The sequence below is a fragment of the Apis florea genome, unplaced genomic scaffold (genome assembly GCF_048593485.1).
Source record: "Apis florea isolate Af1SG1 unplaced genomic scaffold, ASM4859348v1 contig_2293_pilon, whole genome shotgun sequence".
Taxonomy (NCBI): Eukaryota; Metazoa; Arthropoda; class Insecta; order Hymenoptera; family Apidae; genus Apis; species Apis florea.
Window position 1 is genome coordinate 5,544,513 of NW_028256554.1, and position 26,618 is coordinate 5,571,130.

The 26,618-nt window shown below is 35.9% G+C and overlaps 1 protein-coding gene and 1 long non-coding RNA gene across 3 annotated transcripts in view; both read right to left on the minus strand.

Annotated features, from left to right (window-relative positions):
* The window catches only part of LOC100872459 (uncharacterized), a 147,582-nt gene that overhangs the window by 98,861 nt on the left and 22,103 nt on the right, over positions 1–26,618 (minus strand). The gene's annotated exons all lie outside the window — the stretch shown is intronic.
* Positions 1,727–2,830, minus strand: LOC147658268 (uncharacterized). Its single transcript, XR_015290906.1, has 2 exons — positions 2,424–2,830; positions 1,727–2,367 (listed from the first exon to the last, which is right to left on the minus strand). It is a non-coding gene; the product is annotated as an uncharacterized LOC147658268 (long non-coding RNA).

Here is a 26,618-nt window from a genome sequence, read left to right on the forward strand (position 1 = left end):
TTGATGTTTTCAAATTTCGTATATTTAACGTAAATCAGAAAAATAAATAATCTTCTTTTTAGATTTTGCAACCTAATCGAGAAATATTATTTAATTTCGTTCAAAATAAAATTTACTATAAATAGCTTTGAAAATTGCACTAGAAACCTACATCTTCGATTAAAAAAAGACAAAGGAATTAAAAATCAACGATACTTTCTCGTGGATTAAACGTTCATTATACCCCACACACCGACGATTCAAAAGAATTCGATAAATATATATATATAGAATGGATAAACGACAGAATCAAACCGTCGATTGAGTTTCGACGCGACATCGAACCTTTATTAAACAAAATATCGTCCCCATTGGTGGTATCGGTAACAGAAATTGCGACTCGGCCACGAGTGGCCGCCGTTTATAATTAAATTTTGCACGTGCGCCATCCTCGTGTGTCTCCTCGTGTCTATCCGTGTAAACCCATATGAGTGACGTGCTCGTTTAGACCGTCTAATGAACTTGTTACAGTCACACGTGCCGTATCTATATACGATTTCCTACGTTAATAACGTTTTCCCTACGTTCCATATGTTAAATTTTCGCCCGCGCCATTATTAAGCTTATTTTTGATATACGAGGCCGACACGGGACGGGGGGAGGTTTGGACACGGATGACAATGTGCGAACTTTGCGTCAAAAGCATCGCAAATTTACGCCATTTTGTTCGGTTAATCGGATCACGCGGTCGTATTCCTCCAGTAATTGTTTAAAAAGAAAAACGATGGGATTAAACGCGAAAAAAATTGTACTACAATGCATATTAAAGCATGCAAATTATAAATAATACGGTGAACGAATTACAGCGAAGGAAAATGTCGAAAGGGGAAATTATTCGAAATTGTTTTATTCGTTTTTATTAAAATTAACGCGCGTTCGAACGCTGCTTCGAATATAGATTATAGGATGGATCGTATTAAGCGAAAAATATTATTACATTCGGTGATATTCACAATATGTGTATAACCAACATTCGCGTATTTTCGCGAAATTATACGCGACACTATTGAATATTAAAATTTTAAAATTTTTCGTATCCCGTTGGACATTTAATAGGAGGAAAATAAGGCGCGGCAAACATAACGCGATGAAAATAACAAAAAGTGTACAATACGCGAGCATACGAACGTTCCACCAGAAATTTCTCAATTATAAAAATCCCTTTCGTCCTTTTCCCGGGGCATTCGCGCGTCGGCCGTATATTCCCGTGAAAAATATTCGCCCGCCATATTCCCGCAGTGAAACAGGAGATGAAGACTACATCTGCGTATCTCGCACGTTTGAATTTAAAACAGAAGGCGTAAGATTACGCGACGAACGGGCCAACCGTTTCTAAAACGGTAAAAATTTGAACGACGCGCCCAGATACGCGCGTGTAAATGCTGTTTCGCGATCGTGTTCCCCTTCGATATTTCTCGAAACGTATACGTGCTTTTCCTGTTTTATGAATTTTCGAGTTCGATCCTTGTTTTTTGAATTGTTAACTGCGCGAGAGATACGTGTTTCACCATTCGTGGGATTCGTTCGAAAAATGTTTTCAAAAGCGAGTTCAAGAAAGATTTGTAATACGATATCATTGCTGGTATTTTTTTAATTTATTATAATAAATGTTTCTTATGATTGAATTGAGTAAGAAATCGAATTGAATGCAATTTTAATGATAAGATAAAATCATTTCAAACGGGGGTATTTGTTATTGTTATTTATTTTACAAGGTATTGAGTTCAATATTTTATAAAAAATAATCTCTCTTTTCGTAATGAAAGTTATTTTTAAAAAAAGGGGGGGAGACAATTGGATAAAATTTCGTATATAATTCGAATAAACGTACAAATTTAATTTTTCGTATAAAGAAATTAACGGAAAGCAAGTTTCGCAATTAATTGCGAGAAGAAAAGAGAAATATAAATCAGTCAGAACTTATATCCCGGTTAAAGTCATCATTATTCCAGACGAGGCTGATTTACTCCCGCTCTCGAACCGGCCGAGTAAATAAATTTGCATGAAAATTTCATAGAACCGGCTTCCTTTCAACGATATTAAACGACAAACTTAAACCGGCAATGAAAATTAATGGCCATAATCAGCCTCTATGAATAATAAAATCACAATCACTGTGATCCTCTAAATAAATAATATAACAAGATTTATACTTTGATTTTCTTTAGAGCAGAAAAGAAAACCTGAAGCAAAAAATTTCAAATCCGAAATTATCCTCGATATTCTCAACATTACGTCACACGAAACGTGTACAATTCGATTCCTTGAAAAAAAATCCGTGAATCGAATTCATCACCGGCTCTCCTCGCTACATTTGTATTCCTGGACCTGCATAATTTCAAGGTAACGATTACGCAATACCCATTGCAACAAGAGAAGTTTACCTTTTTTAGAAGAATAACGATCGAAAGTTAAAACGGTTACAAACTCTTATTCTTTTTTCTTTCCTTTTCGTAAATTACACGATTTAATTCCAAGATATAATCCTTCTTTCTTTCCATTTCGATTTCCATTGTGTTTTTTACATTATTCCTAAATTATACAACAACAAAAATTTTCAATTTTCCACACTCTAAGAGACACGATCCGATCCGTAAGAGAGTACGAACACGAATAATCGCTCGACTCGTTTCCAAAACAATATAACCTCGATTCGTGTAGTGCGTGTTTACATACGTATATCGAGTAACGATCGAGAAATAATAATATAACATGGAAAGTCGCGAATTTATATTATTCCTAAATTATATAACTATCAAAATTTTTAATTTTTCGCACTCTAAGAGACACGATCCGATCCGTAAGAGAGTACGAACACGAATAATCGCTCGACTCGTTTCCAAAACAATATAACCTCGATTCGTGTAGTGCGTGTTTACATACGTATATCGAGTAACGATCGAGAAATAATAATATAACATGGAAAGTCGCGAATTTATATTATTCCTAAATTATATAACTATCAAAATTTTTAATTTTTCGCACTCTAAGAGACACGATCCGATCCGTAAGAGAGTACGAACACGAATAATCGCTCGACTCGTTTCCAAAACAATATAACCTCGATTCGTATAGTGCGTGTTTACATACGTATATCGAGTAACGATCGAGAAATAATAGTATAATATGGAAAGTCGCGAATTTATATTATTCATAAATTATATAACTATCAAAATTTTTAATTTTTCGCACTCTAAGAGACACGATCCGATCCGTAAGAGAGTACGAACACGAATAATCGCTCGACTCGTTTCCAAAACAATATAACCTCGATTCGTGTAGTGCGTGTTTACATACGTATATCGAGTAATGATCGAGAAATAATAGAAAGTCGCGAATTTATATTATTCCTAAATTATATAACAACGAAAATTTTCAATTTTCTATACACGATCCGATTCGTAAGAAAGTACGAGCTTAAATAATTGTTCGACTCGATTCTAAAATAATGTGTAACCTCGATTCGTGTTTACATACGTGTACGTATCGAATAACGATCGAGAAATGGTAGCATAACGTGGAAGGTCGCGTATCGGCGATTCTTCGCGTTTTGTTTTCCACGTTTCGACGTGGAAACGAAGCCTCGAACCGCGAAACTGGATTCGCCGATCCACATTGCGCGGCTTCCATCGGTTGATTTATAAAGCTGGGGGAATGTCAGGGATTTCCAACTTTTATCCCAGAAGAACCCGGCGATACAACGACGAACACGCGTTTAATGTTTGACGACGGTGGATCGAGGCGAGCGGTTCGCACGCGAATCGACTTTTAATTCGACCTGTCTCCCCCCCTTTCGCGGAATCGCTTGAGAAATTTCTCGAGGCTGATGCGACAGCTCGAAGCTATTACTCGAATCTTCACCGGTATCTTGAATCGGTATTGAAACTATCGAGTAACGATCGAGGAAAACGAGGATCGTCTCGTTCGAGAAATTTGATTTGAAATATCTCATTCGCGTTTCCAAGATGTATTAAGAGTTTAATTTATTCGTGTAGAGTTGCTAGATATTTGCTAAACATTCTTCTTGTTCTGATTTTGGGCCAGATACTTCGTATTTTCGCTAAATTCGCGCTACCATTCGAATCACTTTGTCATCTCTGCTTTCCATGAAAACTTTAACGCGTCTGGCAATTTGGAGCTTAGTTTGTAGCTAGAGAAACGTTTATGCGCGAGTACTTTATAATGATCTCTATTGTCGCGTGACGTGAATTTTCTCCTGAATTTTATTCATATTACTAAATACGATAAAATCATCGAATTAACGAGTATAATCGATAAAAATCTCTAATAAAATAGTTAGGGAAATAATCGAATAAAATAATAGGAAAGAAAAATGATAAGATTCACTGTTCGATCAAATTAAGATTTCTAATCATCTGAAATAAAAGAAATATCTATAATATTCCAACTACTTATAAATTACACGCGAATGTATCAAATATATAAATGAATAAATCATATTTCGTTCGAATTTGTGAATTATTTGGGAAAGCGTGATGATGGAGGGAACAGGCAATCTTTTGTTAACCCTGATTAATCGATTAATTTTCGCGCGTCCGTACATATTTTTTGAAAACAAACGACGGCCAACAAAGGGTTGTGTCGCGATGTCGAAAGGAAACATTCGAACGGTATAAAAGCTGCCGGCTTGTTACCTGTACAACAGTGGATTATACCGAGGCGGAACAACACGAATGCCACACGAAGTATCATCGACAATGCACCAACGCGAGGAATGTAACTGCACAGATCGCGTTGGAATGCGGTTATTCGGGGTTGCCTGCCCTGCTCCCCATTCGAATATGCATCGTGCCACGCTGCGTTTTTTCAAACTTTCCGCTTATTTCCATCTCGCCAACTCGAGGAAACTCGCGTCATTCCTTTTTTCTTTTTTTTTTTTTTTTTTTTATTTTTCGCCACGGTGTGCACGCGAGAGTGATGGTTATTAACAAAATTGAACATTCGAAGCCGCTAAATGCGTAGAATTTAACAGTAGAGTAAGAAAAGATCAGATTCTATACAGAATCTTATCTTAAGATATCGCATTAAAATTGGATCCACCGGTATTAAACAGCTAAAGTGCAAATTTTACAAATAATTATAATACAATTTTCCAATATTCGTATAGAATTAACATTTTTCGAATATAATTGTTGAATCGATTAGAAAGATTTGGCTGGAAAATGACGCTTATATATAATGTAAAGGCAAGGTTCGTTCGAAACAACGAGCAAACAACGAGATTCGAACAACACACATTTTCGTTACGGTTTAATCGTGCACCTGATTTTTACGACGGCCGAGCAACGTTTATTTCCGTACACGTACCGACTTTTTACGATGTTGCCTCAAGTTTCGTTCATTCCTTTTATCGCCTGCGTATCTTCGCCACCACCGTCGAAAATAAATTCGGCCATCCGAACGCGGGCAACGTGATAAAATATAACCGGTCGAGATTAAATGCCGTGTGTACACCCGGTATATGTCGTTACACACGACGTATAACCGAGTATATGCGCTTCTGATGAATCCTGCCTCGGCTAAAGCACGCTGTACATCGCCGCGAAATTAAAGCGTGCGATTATTTAGCGCGCGACACGAGCTTATAGATACTCTTAGAGATACTCTTCTCCTTTTATTTCGCGGTTTGCGGAATTAATATGTTTCAACATGCTTTCCACGCTTTCACCTTCGATATTATATTATTTATCCTCGCGCTTACATCGATGGATACATTTCAGAATATATATCGGAATGGATAAGAAAAATTTTTTTTTTTTTAGAATTCTTTTAATTTCTATTAGGTTATTTTACGATTATGGGGATTTCAGAATAAGAATGAAAGATGGAAAATGGAAATGGAAGCTTTTTATCATCATGTTTACATCGATGGATACATTTCAGAATATATTTCGAAATGGATAAGGAAATACATTTTTTCTTTTAGAATTCTTTTAATTTCTATTAGGTTATTTTACGATTATGGGGATTTCAGAATAAGAATGAAAGATGGAAAATGGAAATGGAAGCTTTTTATCATCATGTTTACATCGATGGATACATTTCAGAATATATTTCGAAATGGATAAGGAAATACATTTTTTTTTTTAGAATTCTTCTAATTTCTGTTATGTTATTACGATCACGGGAATTTGCATAAAAATGGAAGAATGGAGATGGAAGGTTCTATTAAAAATGTTGGATCTCTAAATTGTTATGAACGTGAGGATTTTTAGAAAAGGAAAATATAATGGAAACGAAACATTGTTGAAGGAAAGGTACTCTTAATATAACAAAAAATATGAATTTATATAATCGTAGGAATTTGCATATAAAGATAAAAATAACAAATAGAAGTAAGACTTGCTCGAGAATAATTTTTCAATTTGGGAGTAAGATCAAAATTTTCGTAGAAAAGGATGAGATAGACGTAAAATTTCCCTGTTAAAATTTTTCCAATCGAAAATATCGAAATTTAATAGAGAGATGCGAGTTCGATATCTTGGAAGGCACATTTTGCTCGTTGACGAGGCCTCACTTCACAGTCTTGATTCTCTAATTAAATTATTTTATTTCCAGGGGAGGGGAGTATTCGTAAACTCAAGCTCGATGCCATTTTCTCGTTCGAAAGTTTCGCACTTAACGAAGTACAGGCGCAAACTTTCAGACGTGAACTTTTTGTATGAATTAGGAAGTTAGCATCTCCACGCTCCCAAGAGTGATTACGTTTCAGCAAATCGATACGTCGAATGATATCGTCGCGGCGTTGAGGCTTTCGCACGGAGATTCGCCAACTTCGTAAAGTTCGAGGGATTAATTGACGATTATCCATTGGGTCTGGAATAATCGAAGAAGAATACCGAACGCGGTATTCCATTTCAAAATTTCTACGAAAAACGACTCTCTCGAATGAAATTTTCGATCGAAAAAAAAAAAAAGTTTTGCAGGTAACTTTGTTTCGTCTCATTCTTTCTGAATGCTGTTAAATCTTGTGGAATGGAAGACAATAATTTATTCTAAGCGTTAAAAATGAAAAAAAGAGAAAATTGTAATGCAGGAATAAAAGTTGTGCGTTTCTCGATGATTTTTGAAAGTTTCGAAACGCGTTAAAGTCTGTTCTAAAGATGATGTCACGTGTTCCAAGGATATATTAGATTTATGATCTGATTCCATTGATTTGAGATTTGTTGGATCGATAATGAAATGTCATCGAGTTGTCGCAAATGTCACATCATGAATCATTTATGAGTGAGAATGGAATCACTGGATATTTTAACAGTTTATCTTAATTTCTCCTTGTATATTATCGTTTTTTATTATTAATATTTTCCAACGAATACATATCATCTATAAATTTTAAATTAAAATTTAAAACAAAACCAACTTCGATGCAAAGAAAATCGAAATTATCCAAAATCTTTTGAAAAATTTCCTACAATAATCAAAACAACAATAATATACTCGGAAAAAAAAAAAATTTCCTGGCATTCATTTTGAACGATCCACGTTCAAAAAAAATATATCAAAAAACAGCGAATACGAAATCAAAATTTGTCCCAATCCCGATGCAAGATAAAAAGAAACGTACGACACATCCTGAAATCTGAATATTGGAAAATAGGAATCGTGGGTTTGCCACCACTTATCGCAATATGCATTTTTTCTGCTATTTTTTTCCCCTTTTTTTCCCCACTTCTCCTCCACCCTTTTTACATGGTACACGCCGCATGGAAATCGAGCTTTGTGCCCGTCGTTATTGACGAATTCGGCAAGTGTACGATGGCAACAATGGCGCAACACGAAATTGGAAATTGGGCATTGGAACCCCCCCCCCCGTCGAGTGCATCGCAAACTTCTGCAATTTCGTTATGGGGGGATGAAATTCCCGCGGAAGTCGTTAAGCCACTTAATTCCAAATCGATAAAAGTCGATGGAAAGTAGGCAGTTGCCTTAATTGGTCTTGTTAAAGGCAATTAACGTGTCGCATATTCGATGCTATAATCCAGTCCATATATAATCTAATAGTGATTTCGATAATTTTATCTGAGAAGCTGAGAATAAAGGAAAGAGTGGAATGTATGTAAAAATTCATTGATGATTGGCGCGATGAAAAATTTTAATTCTTCCGTTATTTTGAACGAGAACGTTATCGTTCGATTGTATTCATCGTTATTACGCTCGTTTGATTGTTGATTCGATAGATATTGTGATAGGTATGATGAAATAGAAATTGCGTTTATAAAAAAAAAAGGCCAGTTAAAGCTTGGTTAAAAATAAAACTCTTGAAAATTACTCGAATAAAAAACGACGATTCGACTAGTAACTTTTATTCTCTTATTCAACGATTCTATTCTAAAATGTGACAATAATTTTGAAAGATGTAATAAAATTGGATTTTGTTACCGAAATTATATAAATTTGACGATAATTTCGATATCAAGTTAATGATTTACGATATAAGTTTTCTTAATTATTTAACTTTGCATTTTACAGATCGTATAAAGGTGATCGATAGACATAGAGTTTTAATTGAAGCGTTGTATACAAGAGTTAACGAACTGTACCTCTTAATTATACCTCTTGTAATTAATGAACTTCGATTTTCATACTTCGACGATTATTATTGATCGAGACGCTATCAAATTCTTACATACTTTTTCTCTCCTCAGCTTCAAACTATCTTTTTTTCTTTTTTTTTTTTCGTACATCCAACGAAAAATTTCTCTTCTTTCAACAAGAATACAAAACCAGTCGTAACGATCTTGCTTTCCACCACGAGTTTCGTTAGTGTCAGCGGAACGGAAGATAAAAATTCCGACTACGTAAGATTTCTGATATCGAAATTCTTACTTCCGGTCTCGACTTCGCGTGACTTTCAATATCCTTTTAAACCCTGAAACCCACGGGCTTTATTTGAATTCCTAAACAGAAAGATCCGCGAAAGAAAATAGCCAGGCATGGGGCGGTACCTGTGAGCAGATGAAGGTTCGAAATCGAAACGAAAGAAAGGTAAAAGTTGTGATCGAAAAAAAAAAAAAAGAACAGAGAAAAATAAAGGAAAAAAGAATTGCGCACGAAAAACTATACGGCTTGGAATTAGAGCGGACACGTGAATCGATGGAGGAATAGGGGGCGAGGAGGAAACGACAAGGGATCCGCGGCGTGCACACGGAATTCCAAATTTTCCTGACAGTTTTCGTGGACATATGACGAAACCACGCCACCAACGCGCGAAATTAAATGCACGGATGAACGACGGCGGAACAGGAAGTTTGACTGTCGAGTTTGAAGACGGTCTGATGGGCATTTGGCAAAGTCTAATTAAACAAAGCGGATGGCGTATGATGAAAAACCTTTGAGCCGGGCAATTTTTTCTTCTCTTTTCCTTTCCTTTTTTTTTTTTTTTTTTTTTTCATTTGTGCGAATCATAGATACGCGGGAACCAAAAAAAAAAAAAAAAAAAAAATAATTTTATTTTCATGAGATATTTGTCCCCGTTGTTGTTTCAAAGAGCTATATTAAAAGCTACCACGTGTTGGAAAATATTCGAGGTATTTTCAGCGAGAATAAATTATAACACGAGTCGTGAAGGATTCTCGGTGTAATTAATCAACAATTCGTATTAAGATTTCACGGGCACGGGTTTCATTATTTTTTTACGACTCTTTGTTTAAAGCGGTTATTCGATTACAATTTTAAAGTTAGCGAAGTGAATTACGAAACGGATAATTGAAGAAAATAATTTTGTAAAATTCTTTTGCAATGTAAAATTTGGATGGATATCCTTTATGGGGGGGGGAGGGTTAATAAACAAAGTTGATTAATTAAAAAAATAAGCATCGAAACTGGTGGAAAATTAATTTCATTCCTTTTCAAAATTTCCCAACGATAATTTTTAAAAAGTACAATGAGCCCAATTAAAACTTTGGAACGAGTTTCTCCACCTCCGGCTCGAAAAATATTCAATTTCTTTTTGGAAGATATCCGGTTTATATCGTTTGTAACAAGCCAGGTTTATGGAAATTATTATTCCACTTAACACGTTCGTGTTATTGATCGAGATCTAATGCTCACTGGTCGGACACAAGATTAAGATGGAACCTCGTATGTAGATTATTGTAATCTATGTAACATCTATTCCTGTACACAACGCTCTGATACTGATTCTGATACCGATACGATCGTGACATTAATACTACATATCAACAGGCTACTCCTCGTTTGCATTTGTATTTAAATGACGAAATATGTGAAATTATATTAGAAAGTTTTTTTAGAGATTCTATCTAAATGTGAGAATACTCGTAATTAGTGTCTTAATGATATTTTTACGTTATTAAAATTACTATTACATCATATTTGAAATTTCAACGAAAGAATGGAGAAGAGAAACATGAGAAATTATTATAAATTCTGTTCTGCGTCCGTTTCATCCTCGATTCACTATTATTTCCCTTCTAGCTTCATTACGAAATTGTAATTGTTACTCGGTGCTTCATAAATAATTATTACATTTCATTTCTTTTTCTTTTTTTTTTTTTAGAAAATCTATGCATCGGAATTTAATTACAGAGAGCAAATTAAAGCAACGATAGATATGGAAGAACAAAAGCAAAGAGAAGACTCGTCTCAGACTCTAGCACCGCCGTTACACTTCTTAAACCCACTTACTCTCCCATTATTAATAATTCTCAAACAACATTTTCTCCTCTTACGAAATTGCCCAGATAAAATTTTCCAACACGGTTCAAGAGATACGTACAAAAGTATCGATCCAAACTTCAAACTTCAACCCCTTATCTTTTCCTTTCCACGATAAATCGTCGAACAAAGAATCGAAAAATCGACCGATTAAATTTCCTTTTGAAAGCAAAGAAGCGCATCATCGTGGAGTGGCAAAAAAAAAAAGAGAAAGAAAGAAGGGAAAAAAGAAAAGTATCCAAGTTTTAGAGGGTTTTGAAAAATGGCCGATATTTACACCGAGGCTATCAAATAGTTTCCACGGGGTTGGCGAGGTCGATGTTTAATTAAATACGAGCCTGTCGAGGCCATAAATCAGCCGTAAAGGTGTGCAACGTTAAACGTCTGTCACTGGCTCTCCTAGCTTTCGGCCAGTAGGAGGAAGTCGAGCACGTTCGCCATTGTAGCCGCTTCCGCTATTCCACCTGCGGCATCTCGATACGGTTCGACGTGTGTTTGGCTTCAAGTTCGCGTTAACATATGCCAACGAAACACGTATTTCTCTCGCGAAGAGAAAATGGATGGAATCGATATAAAGGATGGTTCATCAAAAGTACAAGGATTCGATCCTTAGGCGAGTGAATAGCGAATAGTTCGAGGAAGAGACTGGTGAATGGGATCGTGATTGCTTGTTCTCGACAGATTCTCGATAAGTTCGTAAAAATAGAGATATTGATCGAAAAGCGTGTTGATCGTAGACGAAGTCGTATACAGTTTGATGAGCGTAGATGGAAGAAAGAGAAAAATGCTGTTTCCCAATTCTAAGTCGTATATATTTTTATTACCGTCCAAGAAATTAATCCATCGAGTTTTCAATTAATTAGACTTCTTGGCATATTTAAACGAAATGATAAAAATAGATAAATTGGAGACGGATTTCGAGTTAAGAACTTACAGAACTCGAAACTAACTCGTTCTTATCGTTTTACATGGAATCATTCGAGGTATTCACGTGAATCGTCCTGCACATCCGATTTCAAGATCGAGGCCGGGAACAATAAGCTGCAACATTGGGCTTCCATTGAACTCGGATATTTCACCAGCAAGGATTCTGATACGCGAGTTGTACGTGATGCACGTATACGTATACGTCTTCTCCTCTTGCTCCACTTTTGTACTTCTACTGGCAAATTGGTTTTTCGGTGGAATCCCCTTTTCCTCTGATTTAAATGTCGACCGATGGGGCGCGGTTACGTAAGCATTGCGATAAGGGATTTTGTCCGGGATTTTCTTCTTGTTTGTCGAATTCATCGTCGATATTTTTCCTCAACCGCGGAATCTTCAAGCATGCACCAATGCATCAAGATATCGTGTGCTCGAACGTTTCTTGCGTTACTTTATGTGCGTGCACGTGTACGCGTGGAATATTCGATGCATAATTCCATCGATATAAAGGAGGATCGGAATGTACGTGTGAAAATTTGATGATTTTATTCGAAGTTGATTTCTATTTTGCCGCAGGAATAATTTATGAACTTGCCCTTCTTTTTCTTTTTTTTTTTTTTTTTTTTTCATTAGAGAAACGATTTATTAGTTAATATTCCGTGGATAATTTCATATGTGTGAAAATTACACATTCGGGAAATTTCGGTTTTATATTTCATCGGGAAAATAATTACGAATATTTTCTTTTTATTGATGAGAGATTTTTCCTTTGAAGCTTTGTTTAACACTCAGAAACAGAGACTCAATTTTGTTTCTATCTTTTATAAGAATACTTATAAGCAGGAAATATTATGCTCAATTAATCATGGTGCACCGATGTAACGGTGTCATTAGTTTTGTCCTCGAATAAAGCGAGCCGATCAACGTTATCCGAGTGAAAATTTCTAGAATCTATGGTGGCTACTATATCACGTTTTATCGAAATTTCAATCGAAAAATGATAATATCTGGAACAACGCGCGAGAATATATTGCACGATATTCATAAATCATCGCTGATATTTGATTTCCTTTCTTTACCCTTCTTTCTAATATTCGTTCTTGATTTATCGATAATTCTTTAACGCGGTTTCGTACATTTTTTCGAAAATTTTTAAAAATAAATGAAATTTTGTTTCATCATTCGAAGGGATGTAAAGTTTACTTCGAATTAATTCAAAAAACGAGCGGTGAAAAGAATTTGTCTACGATATCGCTAAAACTTTAATAAATTAATTTTTTAAAACGACTATTACCAATCTTTTCCCCCAAAACACTACTTTTCAAACAATTTGAAAAATAAACAGAAAAATTTCATTTTCCTCTCATCTCAAATTAAATATTGTTACAGTGTAAACAAGCGAGTTAATTATTTTTACCCATGGAAAAGTTTATTTTACGGAACAATTCGAGTCTCCGCATTGATAAAAGTAATCGGCAAAAAAAAAAAAAGAGAGAAAGAAACGTGGAGGACTACAACGATAAAGTAACGATATTAAAAATACGTCAAAGACGTCAAAGAAACATCCGTTCGTTTATCGGGCAAACTAAAATACACGGTCGTGGGTCCGTGGACAAGCTTTACCATGTAAATCCTTTGCCGGCCACGGGGCTCGTTCGTATGAAAGCAAAAATCGAAGCTGCTTACTGCATGCGCCACCGAGTTGTTGGCTAGTTTTACACCTGTGCAAACTTATTCACTCGTGGAAAAGGAGAAAGAGAGAGAGAGAGAGAGAGAGAGAGAGAGAGAGAGAGAGAGAGAGAGAGGGAGGGGAAAAAAGGAAGAGGTGGTAAATTATTTGCAATTTGCATGAAAATTGCAATACTCGACATAGTTTACGCTGATTATTACGCGTGTGTATTTATTTTAATTCTGAGAAATTACGCGTTAATTATTTATTCGATAATGAATTTTTTTAAGCATGATTTCAGAATAATTTTCTTCTAAACATAAGATTTTGTATAGTATATTTCGATCTTAATTTTCATTTGTATTGAACACCGTTTAAAAAAAAATTCCTCTCTTTTAATATCTTCCACGTATCTGTACGATGATTCGAGATAGATTACAGAGGCTTGTTAAAAATGAAAAAAATAACTAGTAAATTTTCGTAATTTTCAACGCAATACTAATACAATCCGGCTAACTGAATAATGGAACGCAATTTCAAATTTCCACCGCCACGGAAATACCGAAAGTATCCGTAGTTTCATATCAATTTTTCCCCATTCACTTCATTCAGGAATCGAGTCCCTATTCCTATTCGAAGTTGAATTTTTACGACTTCTGGTTCGCGTAATCAAAATCGATTGGCTCGCTGTGCGTCACTCGTAAAAAATGGAACGACCGATACGTCATCGATGAAGAGAAACCGTTTGTTCGTTAAAAAAGCATAAGCATCGAATTCGACGTATCTGTTTCGGGATAAACACTTTAACCAACTCTTTTTTTCGAATTTTACAAAAAGTAAAAGGGAAGGAAAGAAGAAGCACGCAGGTATACGGTTTGAAAAAGGAACTTCGTTAGACGGCAATGAAAGCACGGGGCTGAACGTGATATCTGCGCGTTTACAAAGCAAACTGGAACGTGCACGTGTTATCACGCGCATAGGTGGCAAGAGAACGAAAACAACGATGAATATGCACACGGGAATTCATTTGGTGGACAGCTGGATTTACGAAGCTTACGTAACTAATTACGAATTCTGCGGAATTTTTTACACTTTGATTTTTCATCGCATTCGAAGATGATGATGATCTCTTCTTTGATTGAAATTACGTTTAAAAAAGCTGCGTTAAAGAGATTATTGATATCTCTCAAATGCGATGCGAATAAAAAGGATTTCAGGATTTATTTTTATCTCTGATTGTTAATTTTGTAAAACATGGTACCGAAAAAGTTTTGTTTTCGAAATTATTCGCGTGTAAAGTTATTAATGCGTGAATAGGAAATTTTTGAAAAACGAAGGAACTCTGTGGAGCAACGGCAAGCCTGCATGCGGTTGAGCATGGAAAAGGCTGTTTCAGCAGTACTTCCTATAAAGGGTGTACACAACTGTGCATTACTCGAGTACGAGAATGGCTATACCTCTGGCAAGAAAGTCAAATATGGTACATCTTTATGCCAATTTATTTTTTATTCTCCTTGTACTCTCTATCTACCATACAAGTGAATCCTACATTTTTTAGTGTATCTCGCATCTTACTAGTAACAGAAATAAGAACGTTATAAAATAATTATTGCAGCAAAGTAAATGTTTGCAATTTAATTCGATCGATGAAACAATACCTCGATTATTTCACGTGATACGTACATGACAAATTCTAATAGAAACTCTTATTAAATAACAGAGGCAATAATTATGAATACTTAAAAGTGCACGCTTGTTAAAATTCAAATTACATATCGATTTTTTAACTGTTATCAATTTCGCAAATTATTATAACCGAATAATTATTCTAACGATAAGGCAAACGTATCTCTCATCACGTTCTCAACGATTATCCCTTTGGAAAAATAAGGAAAGAAGAAAAATAAACTTTTCCAAGCGATATCAATTTCACACCATATAGAAGAAAAAAGAATGCTCGATTTGTAAAATTAAATAATAATTCGAATAACCTTTTATTCTCACCCTTCGAATAACCAAGACATTTCAAACGCGTAACTTTGGCCGAACCACTTTGCATATAACAGTATCAACGAAACGAATTAAGGCTAACGGCAGGGCAGCTTTATTCTAAAGTGCGTTGCGTGTGCATCGCGTCAATGTAGGTTTATGCTTCCTGAAAACCTGTTCGCGTTGAACACACGGCCAACCACGTTGAAACGTTGCAAGCGTTCACCTATCGTGATTTATATTCCGCATAAACTATGCCATTCTAACTTTGTCCCATTTGTTACGTGCCGGAAAAAAATTCGAGTGACTGCGAAATGGGAAGAAAAATGGATCCCCCCATACGAAATACCGCGTCGTTCTACGCGATCCAACGGATTTCACTTATGCTTCTATTTTATGCCTTAGGCATTATCTTTCCTTCCTGCGCCTATCGATACCATATATATATATTTTTACAATAGAGAGCAAGATTTTTCGTTTCAAATCCTTCAGAACGATACTCTCCGATTTTATTTTATTCTGAATCCGGCACGCTTCGGTTCGTTCTAATCCACTCGATTTAATACGATTCGACGCGTCTCGATTTGCCTCGTTTCGCTACGCTTTGGTCCACTCCAAATCGCTCCATTTCGCTTCGATCTATTCTGATCCACTCTGATCCACTGCATCTAAATTTTTCTAAACCTTTCGCTTTCGATTCGTTCTGACTCACCTCGAAACGCTTCAACTCGCCCTGATCTGCTCTGAAACACCTCTATCCCGTTCCAACCCGCTCTGAAACGCTTCGATCCGCTTCCACGTGCTTCGATCCGCTTCCACGTGCTTCGAACCCCGCTTCAACTCGCTCTGATCTACTCTGAAACACTTCTATCCCGTTCCAACCCGCTCTGAAACGCTTCGATCCGCTTCCACGTGCTTCGATCCGCTTCTACGTGCTTCGAAACCCGCTTCGAAACGTTTCAATTCGCCTTGATCTGCTCTGAGACACTTCTGTCCGCTTCAATCCTCTCTGAAACGCTTCGATCCGCTTCCACGTGCTTCGAAACGCTTCAACTCGCCCTGAATCGCTTCTATCCGCTCCAATCCTCTCTGAAACGCTTCGATCCGCTTCCACATGCTTCGAAACCCGCTTCGAAACGCTTCAATTCGCTCTGATCTGCTCTGAAACACTTCTATCCGCTCCAACCCGCTTCCATGTGCTTCGATTCGCTTTCACGTGCTTCGAAACGCTTCGATCCGCTTCCAGATGCTTCGAAATCCATTTCGAAACGCTTCAATTTGTCCTGATCTGTTCTGAAACGCTTCGATCCGCTTCTACGTGCTTCGAAATCCGCCTCGAAATGCCTCGAAACTCGATCTGATCTACTCTGAAACGCTTCCACGTGCTTCGACTCGACTTTCTGCGCCGTTCCAATACGCTTTAGTTTACTTCAACGTATCCCAATACCCTCTGCGCGCTCTCATTTCAAAACATTTCGAGTCGAAAACTGATTAGTTGCGTAGTACGGTAATCTCGTAAGTAAATACCAGCGCGTCTCCGATTTTCCTCTTCGTATCGAAAAACGTATCGTGTACATACTCGCGCATCGTACACATACACACATACTCACTTACTCGCTTTATATATAGCCCTCTCCTGCCACCTTGGCGAGCAAGCAACGCGATATACCGCGAAAAGCGTTGAAAAGCGGCGGGTACGCGGTGGGAACGATGTTTATCCGTTTGTTCGCCGTATCCTTACGCGTGCTGCTCACGACGAGGAAGCGGAGGCCGAAGATGGCGAGCGTTACGCTCGTTTGCTACGCGATCCAGCACGTACACGAGCGACCCTCCAAGATTGCACGTATGCCGCCACGTATCGGCCATTGTAATCAGCTATTCCTGCATTCCTCCATCGAGGTTGGGCGAGCGTGTGTTGAACGATTTCGATACGGGCCTCGCGGGATGAATGAACGTAAGCGCCGAGTTGAAACTGCGATAGTGTTTTTAAGGCCGGCTAATTGGAGGGGAAACGCGACGTTAACGCTGTTTGCCGACCGGTTGTGAAGAAGGTGTTGTCGTTGTTCGGTCGTTGTTAAGTAACATCCGGTTCAAGATGCGAGCTTTTTCGTAAAAAGAAAACGATCGTTGCGAGGTGATTTACGTGTGAAAATTTGTATCGTTTTTTTTTTTTATCTAGTTTAATTACAGCACGCGAATTCGTGGAATGTAACGGGGTTCTTCGTTGATCGTTATTTGTCGAGCGAATAGTTTTATTCTACAAAGGAGAAGTCGACGATAATCGTCGTTATTAAAAGAGTTGAAAAATTGAGATACGAAATTTATAATAACGATCGTTTTAATCGTGCAGGAAAAAGCGTGTGCGATTATTTCTCGGTTATCCATCATTTTTAATGTAAATTATAAACTCGACCATTTTCAAATCCTTTGAAATATTTTAAAACTGTTTAAAATTATCTTTCCAATTTGGTATGCTCGAAATTATTATCACATATAATAAAACCAACAGTTTGATAACGAGCACTCGCTTTATATTAAAGTTGTATTTCACGCAGAAAGTTATTATAGATTTAAATGGTGAATCGATTAAAATTTTTTCACCCCAATAATTGATTCCCAAGGCGTATATATATACATATGAATTTGCAGAAAAAGCAGAAATTTAAAACTCGTTTGCTAATTCGTTGGAAAGTCAATACTCGCAATGATACGAAAAACGGAGCTCTTGTCGGAACGAGAGCTCGTTATCAAACGGCTTAATACATTTTGTTAACAAGATTCATTGTTTGCCAACAGTTTGCATATCTTTCATGAATATATATATATATACACTGCATTGAAAAGATATTAAGGTAATTATTTAGAAACAAAGAATAAAGAAAATCAATCAAATGCTTGCTCCTTCGAGAATCGATACTAATTATTAAGAATAAATATTCTTTGAAACTTCTGCAAACTTCTACAAATTTTGACTAAATTTTCATTATGATTTAAAAAAATTGCAATACATAAGAATTTCGAACGAATGCTAACAGATATCGATATAAGATACTGAGAAACACAGATCTGAAACAGAGGCTTTACACGAATGGAATATAGAATTCGAGCAAACAAAATCACGAGCAAATAAAAGATGATATTTATTTAATTAATAATCAGCCAGATAAGATATTCATTTTCCTGGAAATCTTTTTAACATATATTAATAATATTTTTATCTATTCATATATTACTTCCTCTTAAACTTTGACCGATAGAACTTTTCGAGAAACTTTAATAAATCATTAAGAATAAGAATTTTGGTTTTCGAAGACGACTAATGGTGCTTACTCGCCAAGCACCGACGTCAAGAATCAAAAGTGCTAAATTTTCGTGAAATTAGAAAACATTCTCGTGTATAGTAAGTATACACGCTTACTTCAACTTATTGTGTAACCACGATTTCACGGAAGTTTATTGCGCAATGCAGCTCAACGTGTATCAGGGGTTCCGCTTGTTCGCTTTAAGCTCGGCTTAGCTTTTGTATCGGATACAATTCCAGGGAGAAATATAATTCGTGAGTCAGAACATTGCAGCGTGGATAATAAAAAGCGTAGAAAGCTGTGAAGGTTAAAATGAATTACATAGAAATATATATGTATATATAGTAAAATGTATTACATTGTAATTGTTATAGATTGAAAGATGTAAGAACATATGAAGATATAAATTATTAACGAAATGAATATTATTTTTGGCAATGCAATGCTTTTGAGACAGTGTCGTTGTCCAATTTTTTAAGATTTAGAAAATGTTTGAAACGAATATCTTTCTCTGGAAATTTCTATTCGTGTAATATAAATATTACTTGTTTAAATATTCCTCTGTTTGCTTTTTCCCTTTGTTCCAATATGTCGAACGTAGCACGTTGAATATATTACATTTGCAATAGCGACGAAGCCTGCAGCTATCATAATAAATCGTTACAAGTCATGAAAAGTAGGCGTAAACGAATTTCAGAGAAAACAGGTGTTTAAGGAGAGGAAGCAACAAATGCTTCACTAACAACGCGGAACACATTTGCATGCAAACGTCCATTCGCAGCTCTCTTCATTTTTCTGTTCTTCTTAAATGGAACAAGCTAGAAAATTTCTTTAAAAACTCACATTTTCGCTCACACTTTTCTCGGGTACAGTTAAAAAAAAAAAAATAATACTTCCTTGTTTAACTCATTGCGATAAAATTTCACGTCGTTTCAACAATTGAATTGAACAATTCTAAAATTATAGAGTCAATTATATTGGAATTACAACGTATACAAATATCCTAAGATATATCTAATTTCTTCAACTTTCCGTAACCTAAAAGTTTCAAAATTCCTCCATTTATATGATAACTGAGACCAAAATGAACGTGGGAAAATTCTGAAAAGAAAAAGAAAAAAACAATTCTTTTTCTTTCCTCGACGTTGCGCGCTACGTTCAAATCACGCGCCACAAATAGAAAGAGCGTACTAAAGCACGAGACAACGAGAGCATTATAATAAAATTATCCCAGTTTCAATGTCAATCGATGACAGTGAAAGACGCTTGTAACATAGCTAAAGAAACACGTTAAGAGCCGCATGCTAATCGAACTAGCAACATACTAGATAAAAATTACTCGTCACGATGATGTAAGCTCAGATGTCAAGGTTAGGTTCGTTATAACCAAAGCCAATGCGGTTTACGCTACCTATTAACCGTCCACCTACCGTGAAACGTGATTACACCATGCTATAAAATACGCTTAATCCATTCGTCGAGTTTCCAATTTTTCCTCGCTTCTTGTTTTTCCACATTCTACTTGTTACATAATTCAAAAAAAAAAAAAAAAAAAATAACGAAAAGAGGAGAATAATAATTACTAAACTTTTATGCGATATATTTTTTTCATATTACGCGCGTATTTGATATTTTGACATAGACTTTCCCCCCCCCCCCCGATGTTAATTTTATTTGTACGATGATTGAATAAATAAAATTTAATTCCGTATTTCGAATGTGAAACTGGTTTATTACATAACCATCAATTGAACTTGTTTTAATTGTAAAAAAAAAATCAACTAGTGTAATAATTATAAACCGAATTAAAAGAGTTCTTTCAATTAACGGGAAACTCGTTTTTGATTTTTTTCGAAAAGAGTTTTATCGAAACATGATTTCGAAGCTTCGTTTATTATTCGCGTTTAGAGAAATATTTAAATGCACGTATCGATTGAATTATCACGAATGTGAATGCGACTATGTTGGATAATTGAATTAATTTCGATGATATATGAAATATAAATTGAAAATTCGCTTTGGAAGGAATCGGCCCTAACGAGTGGCTAGAGTTGGGAAAAACTTGTCGGTTATAGAAATTTGTTTGATCGTCCTTCTGTTGGAGTAATACAATTATTTTTCTAGACGAAATAATTATAAGAAAAATTGATTTTTCTTTATTCGTTTATTCTTTTAATTTAACATAACATTTTGTAATATCACGATACTCATGTATATTCAAAAAAAAAAAAAAAAATTGGATTCTCGAATGAAAATTATTGCAGTTGGATCAAACCTTAACGTTCCACGCGTCTTCGTTCTAAGTTACGCATGAATAATAAAGCTCAAGTACGAACGAAATTTTTCATGTAGAAACTTCGCGAGGAAAGTCTGTCAGAAATTTTTAACTTTTCTCCCCTCGACGTTTCCGACTATTTTACACACTGTTTTCCCCACCTTTTTCATCGCTACGTGTAAGTAACAGGAAAAACGTAGAGGAGGGGGGAAAAAAAAACGTCAGAATGAAAAGGTATTGCTATTGCTTTCGAACGAGAAATGAATAACGTTTGAATTGTCGATTCAGAAAAAAAGCTCAAACTCGAATGAGGAAAATACATGTGAACGTTTGCTATTCGACTACGTTCTGATCTTCATCAGAATTCAATAATAACATTGACAATTATTTCGTTTCATAACAATTCGATTCAATAAAATCTCATTTAAAAAATCGTGTAATTTTTACTTCGTTCGTTGGGAATTCGTTTTACAATTTTTAAAACGAATTAACGAAAGGTGTTTTCATCAAAAATTCGTTTCTCGGAGCAATTCTTTGCTCTTTGATCAAGATAAATTATTTTAAATGAGAATCGTGTATCTTTCAACGACTTCCAACGACTTAAATACTCCCATTATACATTTATTGATTCAATAAATATTTCAAATTCGAAAGTCCATCGAACGAATGCACTTTTGTTCCTTTTAAATTTCATACTTGTACAAATATCAAAATGACATTTCAAATTAAAGTTAAAAAACACTGATCCATTGCATTCTGATTTTTTTTTTTTAATGCTCCATAAACATCACACTTGAAACGTGCTGCTAAAATTCTTTTTCGAATATTAATACAAGAAAGAGAGAGAGAGAGAGAGAGAGAGAGAGAGAGAGAGAGAGAGAGAGAGAGAGAGAGAGAGAGAGAGCGAAAGAGAGAATAAGATATAAAAAATAATAATTGAAAGTTTCTGCATATCGTTAATAACCATTTAATTTTTCGACGCGTAAACTGCAAGCGTTTGGCCATGCAAATAACGCAAATAACGGTGAATATACACATTTCCGTGCTCGGTCGAACGATTCAGTTAAAGCGCACAAGTACAACCAGTTATTCCGTGCATTGATTACCATGTAAAATGCAAGTCAGTGTAAACCGCAATCAATCAGGCGTCACCTTGCGCCCTGTTTTCGAATTAGCCCCTCATGAATTGCGTTAAACCGAATCCTCACCAACGGCCCTCATCGAAAATTCCCCTTTCCATCCCCTCCCCTCTTCACCCCCCACCTCGAGTGTCTCCATCCGCCAACCAAACGAAGATTTGACAGCGAGTCGCATGTCAATGTTTCGCATTTTAATTCCCCACCTCCGCATCTCTCCCACGGATCGATATCGCCCCAACCCGGCTAATTTTATTCGAATTACTCGAGTAATTTTCGCTTCGGTTTAAATATCAGCGAGGCGGCCACGTTTGGTTTCTTTTTAAATGTACGTGAACGAGCCAACAGGTGAATTTTGCGTACCGTTTAATTGCCATCACGTGTTCCAGATGGGCTCGCTGATATGTTTGTAAAGACCTTGGGCGTTGATGCGTATTAACGCGTGTTTCCCTGTTTAATTCTTTTTAATTTCTTGTTTGTTTGTTTTTTTTAAATAAGCGATACAACGAAGTTGCAGTGGTCACTTGTTTTTTTTTTTTTTTTTTTGCGAGCATTTATTTTAAAGCGTTTATTTCAAATTTTATGAGGAAATAACAATACTCGTTTAAAAAAATTTATCACCTCCTCGAACGGATATTATTATAGATAACGTATATAATAAACGAAATGATTTTCCGAATTTTATAAAATCTCCTAAATTCCTGTTGATTCTACGATCAACAAAAGCGTGACTCCGCTCGTTCGAGGATCGGAAACACAATCGTAATCCTCTATTTTATCCTCTATTTATTCTCAACTAAATAATCACGGGATGAGAAACGGATCATCGGCCCCTCTCTCCGCTCTTTGATCATTGATTTTGAAAAAAAGTTCGTGCTGTAAACAGCTTCTCTCTTCTTCTTATTATTATTACGCGGATTTATCCTGTCTCGCGGGGGAAACGTTCGATCCCATCACGCACGACAGAATTCACGAATTGTTTACCGACGAGGACCGAACGAAAAAAAAAAAGCAGGGTTAGAAGAGATTCGAATCTAGGTCACCCTCTATATTTCAATCCCTTGCTACCATTTCGCTCCGCATCGCGCTTCTCATTTCTCTCGCACCGCTCTTCTCCATCCCTCTCTCTCCTCTTCTATTTTTCTTTCTCTGTTTTTCCTGTTTCTAGAGTAGACTTGCTTTGCCGTGAGTAAAAAGTTACTCACGCGAGCAAAAGCTATTCTCGAAAAAGAGCAGGGTAAAAGAGATTTTCGGATGTTCGGAGTAAAATTGCTCTCAAAAAGTAGCTTTTCTCTCTCTCTCTATTCTCCTTCTTTTTTCTCTTTCTGTTTTTCTCTCTCTCGTGTTCAAGGAAACGACGATAAACAACGATGCGTTTGGGAAAATTTTCAAGAAAGAGAAATTGGAATATTCAAATTTTCACGCATTCGGTTCGATTGGAAATGAATTATCGTTACAGGGGGAAAAAATTTCCACTGACGCAATCCCGATAGCTCTTTCGAGATGTATGCAAGCGTATGCAGATTCTTTTAAAATAAAAGGTGAGGAGGTTAAGGATGCCAACTTGAATTGCTATTGTTTGTAGATACGATTACCATTTGTAAAACGAATTTGTTTGTTGAGGAGAGAGAGAGAGAGAGAGAGAGAGAGAGAGAGAGAGAGAGAGAGGCAAGCTTGTGGCTGGGTTATTAAAATAATTGATATAATTAAGAGAAATTAGTTATGTTGAACGAGCTGTTTGAATTAATTTGTAAAAATACGAGATGAACTATTGTTTGCATTGTTCAAAAGTTTTTCCATATTCATTGACGGTTTAATTATTTAATTACTTTTGGAGTTGGAGAACGTAAAATCATTGGAATCTCTTAAATTGTGAATTGTCGACGATTGTCGTAAAAACATTTCCATTTGAATGCTATTGAAATTTGCAATAAAACGCACAAGGCAGAGGAATGACTGTGAAACGTGTGAATAATGACATGATGTACGCATCATCGAATATGATTTTTCATGCAACATGATTATATGAAATTGTGGCTTGGAACTGGAATATAGTGCTGGCCATAATAATATTTTAATATCACATGAAATCTCCATCGTCATTTATTTTTCTTTTACATTGTCTAATGCGATTCGCAAATGTAAGTAACACATTCTTATTCTCGAATACAATATAGAATAGAAACTTAGAATCGAACGTTGAAGTGAAATAAGTATGAAATTCTAAGAGAAACATTTTTTTAAAAATACTCATCCCAAGATTTATATCGAAAATAGCTTGTAAGAATGATGCAGCGAATAAACAGTTACGTCTTACCATTTAATCGCATTCGATCGATCCTTTTTTAACAAAATCTTTTTTGTCAAATTCGATTCGATTTGGTCAGTTTCAAATGTAAACACATTTATTTATCCGATCCGGCGGTAGTGTTAATACAACGATAATTTCGTTAATTGGTTAAACAAACGAGCCAACTTCACGCCACAAAGCATTTCCAACAATAGTATTCCCTCTATTCGTAGCCGAGAGCATCCTCACTTCTCTCAGACCTCTCTCTCTCTCTCTCTCTCTCTCTCTCTCCAAGTATCGAAAATTTATTCAACGCCCGTGACGTGATCGATTTTCATTAAGTCGATCGGTCGTACAGACCAGAAGATACAATGCGCGTTGAAAAATTAACGTCTAATGCCCCGTTCCGAGCCTTTTTTATATCCGGGATCGTAAACCTTTGTAAAACTCAGTGCAGTAACGTTGACTATTGAATAAAAGGTGAGTGCAATAAAATGGAATAAAAAGAAACGAAATGAACGAGAGAAGAAAGAAGAAAGAAAGACGCGACACTCGGTCTAAAAAAAAATGGGATCGAGTTACGTTATTAAAGGAAAAGAAAGAAACCTATAAAAGTTTGTGCGCGGCTTATCTTCTCGCTCTACGTTTGAACGAGCGAGAAGTTTTTCGCACGCGGTTCGAGAATTTAGATAACACGAATAAAAAAGTATTACGAATGTAAGTACGTTTCTACAAGTAGCTACATATATTTCTAGGTATCGTTGTCGGGGGAGAAAAATTTTTACGATCGCTAAATTCGGGTAAATGCTCGGTAAAGAATTTTCCTTCGAAAACCTCTTTCATTGCTGCTATTATGAATGTAGTTAACGCTTATCGGTTGTTATTTTTAATAATTTATGTAAAAAATGTGGGAACACCGGTTAATTGGAGATTCCTCGGGTAATTTCAAGCAACATTTTCCTTTGCAAAAACTTTCGTTACGACTTTCTTAACGAGTTATTAACAAAAAAACACTGGCCAATCACGTAGACCAGTCGAGCCGCGACGGTAGCGTTGGGTATGTGTGTCGTTCGAACATGAACAAATCCGAGAAACATATGTCGAAGAAAGGATTCAAATTGTTATAAATCGAATTTATTCGTCGTTCAAGTAAAATTATATCAAATTGTAGTATAAAAATATAAAACTACCTATCTAACAAATGAACGATAAATAATATGTATTTAGAAAGGGGAGAAAGAGGAGAGTGATAAAAAAGAAAAGGAAATTACTTGTACTTGTTCGTGCTCGTGCTAATGACGTGCCCAATATCATTATCGCGATTTAATTAGTTCATTAGTGATTGGCCAGAATTAATAATATTCGTTAATTCGTAAAAATTTTTGCAAAGGAAAATCCTGCTTGAAATTAGCTCAGGAATTTCCAGTTAATCGGTGCTCGCAATATTTTTGGGACAATCTGTATATCGATGTGCACCGGTATACCCAATGGGAGTCTTTAAATTTCGATGGCATGCGTTGGAAATATTTTCCAATACAGTGAGAAATAACTTTGGGGCCAAATAGTATGCAATTCCATGCGAATAAAATTTCGTGGAAATTGTATAACCATATTTTCTTATTTATCGTTTTATCGGATTATTTGTACACTAATTTTTCTAACAAACGAAACATATAGGTTTTTATATATACATACATACACCCAGATTTTCAATTAATATATCTCAATCTCATAAGAAAAAGAATTTCATTAAAAGTGTTATGTTCGTTAATTCATTGATATATCTATCTTTAACGTATGGATACTGTAACATTACAAGATTGTTACGTCAAAAAATCGGTGGAAAAAGTTATCGACCCGTAAACTTATAAGGCGATACAAGGCATATCAATCAACTTTTTCATTCATTCTGCCCCCTCCCCCCCAGATTTAAAAAAACCTTGCACCGCGGTTGCATCAATCACGCGCATATGTTATATAAAGTAAAGTGCAACTACTGGATTTCTTCCCCCTGGAATTTTTGCAGGAATAATTTCCGGAGAGGATGCTCATTACCATAACCTATTATTTAAAACACTTTTTACGCCGTTTGTGGCGATACTTCAAATTTCATCGAATATATACTTTTTCAAAAGTGACAAGGCACTTCGCCTTTCGTATGCTAATGCGAATAAATAGCGGATCCATTGTTCGAAAAATCGTAAGAAACACGCGAAAAACGCGTTGCAAAATCATGGAAATCCTCGAGATTAATGTAACGAATAAAGTAGTTTCACGTCCGAACTATGTCATC